General features: G+C 31.7%; 1 pseudogene; it reads right to left on the reverse strand.

Moving 5' to 3' along the window:
* Positions 1 to 5,435, reverse strand: part of LOC103737236 — a 59,052-nt pseudogene that overhangs the window by 4,805 nt on the left and 48,812 nt on the right.

A 5,435-nucleotide genomic window follows, 5' to 3' on the forward strand; every position in this document is an offset into this window, starting at 1 on the left:
AGGAAGATAAATACAGCAATTATTCTCATGAATTTATTATGTACCAGAATATTGTAAGGCATTCTGATTGTCACCCTTTGGAATGAAAACCTAAATAAAATTTTACATAAATTTTTAATAACTCATATTTGCCCCACATCTATGTATTTTTATATTCGTTAATTATATTTTTCTAGGAATTTTTACTGCTTGTTTCAGACAGAAAAATGTTCATGTCAGTTTTTAAAGACTAAACATAAGTTTAAGAAACTGCAAAGTAAATTCTAATACTTGTCATGATTCAGTGAATATGTAAATGCAAAAATACTGGGAAAATGTTTAATTAGGAAAATGTAATCAGTCATCATGTACCAAAAATAATTATCTCAGCATGCTGCTATTCAGCTGTTGATTAAAAGTATATATTAATACATTTGTAATAATTATATTTGTCACTATCATTCAATGTGCAATGAAGCCAGGAGATATTTTTGAGTTTTCCCAAATTTTATGTGGAAAAGCATGAAACATATCCTTCAAAAGACTGAGTTACTGCAAATAAATGATTAAAGAAATAGAACATGCATATTGTTTATCAAAGGAAATTCTAAAATAAGCAATTATAATTAAATATATCTGTATATTAACAGCTCTTAAACTGGAACACAATTTCATAAGAAGTGTAAAGAAACCATAAAACTACTAGGTATGGTAGATCAAACAGAACTCAAAGGGTGGAGCAGGTGTAGATTACTCATTTATTACATTTAGTTGTAACATATGGATGTATAAAAATAGTTCCAGAAATTCACTTAAAAGAATTTTATGAAAAATGACTTCAAGTTTATATGTACATCATTTATTCTCTTATAACTTAAAGATATTACTCCCAATAACCAATTATATATATATATGTATATGTATATATATATATCCATTGGCACTGTAGTCTAGATACTGTTCATAGAGTTTTCACAGCATTTTCTATGTCCCCTCATAAAGAGACATGAATGAGTTATTTCAGATGTTTTTTGAGAAGAGCAATGAGTTCCTATAGTACAAATTCACAAATATAATAAGAAGAGAGAAAAAAATGAGACTGGGTCTTCCTATAATCCCAGTTGGCCTGGAATAAATATGCAGACCAGACTGAACTAGATCTCACAGAGAGCCTCCTACCTCTGCTTCCTGAGTACTGGAGACTGAGAACTGGGACTAAAGGCAGGTTTCACCACATCTGACAAGAATCGAGAAAATTTTGTATTCAAGATCTAGATTAGTACATTTTAAGCATAGTAGATACTTGGATTCTTGAAGAATGGGAAAAACTGGAGAGGATAAATGTTTAACAGTTTGAAATAAGATGGCTTCTCTAGAAAGAATTTGTGAATATTAATCTGAAAAAAGCAAACAAACCGCTTTTCAACCTACAGGAAAGAAATGACCCATCATTGCATACATAGTTAACACGTAAATGCCCGCATATACAAAAGTTGCAAAGAACGGGGCTGGAAAGATGACTCAGTGGTTAAGATCAGTGACTGTTCTTGCAGAGGACCTGTGCTTGATTCCCAGGACCCACACGGCAGCTCACAACAGTCAGTAACCCCAGTTCCAGGGGATCTGATGCTCTTGTCTGACCTCCCCAGACATTGCACGACATGGGTGCACTGACACAGATGCAGGCAGTGCACTCATGCACATTAATAAAAGTAATTAAAAAAATTTTTTAAGTGGCAGAGAAATGGATGAGTCAAAATCTTTTGTTGGAAAATAATGAAATCAAAACTAGTAACAAATAAAGAGCACCATATGCTATGACACAGTGTCAGCATGACAAGGGAAGAAAAAGATGGATTAAAGACTCAGAGTCCAGCTGGGATATAGCTAAGAAGAGTGCTTGGCTAATATACATCAGGCTCTGGATTTTTTTCCTCAGTTCAGTAAAAATACTCAAGCTTAAGGCAGACTATAAGTTAATAAGACCAATGTCAAATCTTCTCCTTGCGTGTACTAAAACCTTCAAAAATCCCAGAAACAGAAATGATGTGAGGGCCTGAGTATGAGCTCGTGGAATAAGGTAAAGTTCACTTTCTCCTCTGCACACTCACACTACCAATGACCCCTATTTCCCCTTTAGATTAGTGCACTTTAGATATGCTTCCAGCTTATTGAGTCAGACATTTTGTTTCTCACCTGCCAAACATCATATAAGTAAGCCATTTTTTTCAGCATTCCTCGATGTTGGAGCATTCAGACTATTTCTAATATCCTGATCTCATCACATGCATCATGTCTTTCAATTATTTCTATTTCTTAGCCTAAAATTGCATTGAGAGTCCAAAGATCAAATGACCTTTAAATTATAAATATTATTGATAGACTTTTTTTTCTTTTCCGAACGAGTTTTAAACATGGTCAAATGTTATTGCAAATTGATGAGAGGTCATGTTCTTTCACAGCCTAGATTTTTCTACTATTTTTTGACCAATCTACTATATATGAAAAATTATTTCAGTGTTCTTTTTGTTTCCATTTTCCTAGTTTTAAGATAATTTTTAAGGAATTGTTAGTTTTAATCTACCTGGTTTAAAATAAATTGACGAATATGAAAATAATATTTGTGTCTAAGAAGTGCTTTTTCCGATAGTTTTTTTATCTTTCTCTTTCCTTTGTTTTTACATCACTTGTAGATGCACTGTGTATAAGAAAGCCAGTGGTTTGCCACCTATGCATAAGTCTTGAAAAAGTCTTCTGCTTATTGTTTTTGATTTTTGAATATATTTTTCAATCATATTATTTTGAAAGAAAAGATAAATGGACCAATAGGGACTTTAAAAACGACTTCAAACTTTACTGGTATCTGTGGTATGGCAGTTGAGTACCGGGAAAAGAACTGGTTAAGGGAAGACAACAAAGAACCTTGAACACTCACTATGAGGCAAATTGTCTTTGGCAAAGATACAAAAAAATTCAACATGCTTTGTTAAGCAACTGTATAGTCGCATATAAAAGTTAAATCTAGATACAGACCTTTTACTCTGAAAATATTAACTCAAAATAGATCTAAATATGAAATGAAAAAATACACAATTGATAAAAGCTAAAATAGGAGAAAGCTTAATAATGGGTTTAGCAGTGACTTTTAAAAATATTTTAATCTAGTGATTTATTGAGTAAAATTCAACATTTTCAACACTCATTTTGTATAATTATAGATTTACCCTATTATAAAATAAATCACTTCCCTTTACTTGCACATACAATTTCACAATAAAAATATATGTTAATATAATAAGCTACTAAAATTTTTAAAAATATAAAAACAGGTTATGATTTTCAGAATGAGTTTGTAAAATATTTAATTCTCAAGTACCTAATTAGGATAACAATCTCAATTCTTCTAACCTCACTTTATAACCTCACTTTAATTAGCTTTATCTTGGAACAGTGTATATTTTAGAGATCTGAGAACTGCACATAAAGCAATTTTGCAAAAATGGAAATGAAAATGACAGAGTAAATTTAGAAATATGTTCACTTAAATTAGCCTCCTATCTCAATTAAAATATTCATATTCAATAAATATTACTAGAATGATAAACATTTGAATAATTTTTTGTTTTAAGTATATTTAGCATTAGAATCAATTCATTTCTATAGATATAGTTAAAGTAGATGCTTTCTGGAATACTGTTATGAGTATTTTCATTAAATTTTGAATGAGGAGACATCATATTTTATTTATACTCATATATACTTGATAAAGTGTGCTTCAGAAACATATTAATAAATATGAATTATTTAATTGAGATAGGTGAACGCATTCCATGTCCGGCACCATGCCTGGCACTGTGAACCTGATATATATATTTGTTGTTGTTGTTGTTGTTTTCCGTCTTTTTGAGACAGGATCTCCCTGTAGCCACAGCGGGCCTAGAACTAACTAGGTAGACCAGGATGGCTTTGATTTCAGAGAGAACCTCCTGCTTCTGCTCCCAAGTGCTGGGATTAAAGGTGTGTGTCACCACTCCCACACTTCCTTTTTTCTAAATTAATATTAGAACCTACAGATCAATATTCAAATATATAAAAGGAGTACATTAAAAATCGTTTCAGGATTTCTATAATGAGTTCATTTCTGTAAGCTCACTAGAAATTCATATTTTGTCAATTTGAATTTGAATTAGAAATTCAAGAATTCATTTAGTGCATTAAAGATCACTTAACATATCTCAATCATTACAGGGTTCATTCCAATCAACAGGTTAGCAGTGATTAGGCCTCACTACTTGTTCAAGTATTAGACATTCTGATAGTGGCATCATATATTTACGAGAAATTTTAGCTAATCAATCAGATGAATTATACTTCAGTAAGGAATAGTTCTATATTCTATAATTTTCCTTAATAAAATGAACCATTCAAATTTCATTTTAAACCTATAACCTTACAACACATTTTCTCTGGTGGCCATTAATATCTAAATATTTAAAGTTCAGTTTACTAATTTACTAATGGCAAGATTTGTCATTTAAATGTGATGTTTTCCAACAATGTATAAAATACTTAGATTTTAAAATTCTCAATTGTGGATAATGGTATAGCCTTCCTTCCCAAGTTAGACTCAGTTAAAGTCTACTCAGCTAAGCTAAATGATCTCAGGAGTTTCTTGTCTGTTTCTTTTAACAAATTACTTCTGATTTAGTGCTTTTTGGGGGGACAATTCACTAAATGTAATACTCTGTCATGGAAAGATACTAAAGAATGTGTCACAAGTGTTTCTTCTTTCAAAGGTATTAATATTGGGATTCATGTTCTCTCCATACCTTAGGTGGCTCTTCTCCAGAAACATCATTAGCTCAAAGGAAAGACATTAACCACACATGCAAAGCAAAATCCCAAACAGAAAGAGTCTAGATTTTAGTTTTATTTCATTCATAGCTCTTCTAAGTCACCATCTTTAATATAACCACAATAATCACCTTGTTTTATGGTGCATGCCCTTCCACTTGTCCAGGACTCACAATCCCATCACACACACACACACACACACACACACACACACACACCCCTATGTTATATAGTTCATCATTGCCTATGAATGTGCATGCATTACTTATAGTACATTTCTTAAATGTTCATTCCACATCATTCATCAATGGAGCCTGGAGATACGTGTTGAAGGCAGTTGCATGCTATTTTGCTTACCCATTATGTGTTAATAAATTCTATTTGACTAACGCAATATGTTTTCCACTGTGCCTGTCCTTGGATGAACACATCATTGCAAAGATTTTGGACTTTGAGCTATCTGTTCTTTTTTAAATTTTATTATTTAATTTTCAAAAAACTTTAAAAATATTTTGTTGAATATTTGCAATTTTCATACAATATAATTTGATGGTATTTAGATCATCTCCCCATCTCCCCTTACTGCCATCACACCCAATGTA

The sequence above is a fragment of the Nannospalax galili genome, unplaced genomic scaffold (assembly GCF_000622305.1).
Source record: "Nannospalax galili isolate Female #2095 unplaced genomic scaffold, S.galili_v1.0 scaffold370, whole genome shotgun sequence".
In the NCBI taxonomy this organism is placed as follows: Eukaryota; Metazoa; Chordata; class Mammalia; order Rodentia; family Spalacidae; genus Nannospalax; species Nannospalax galili.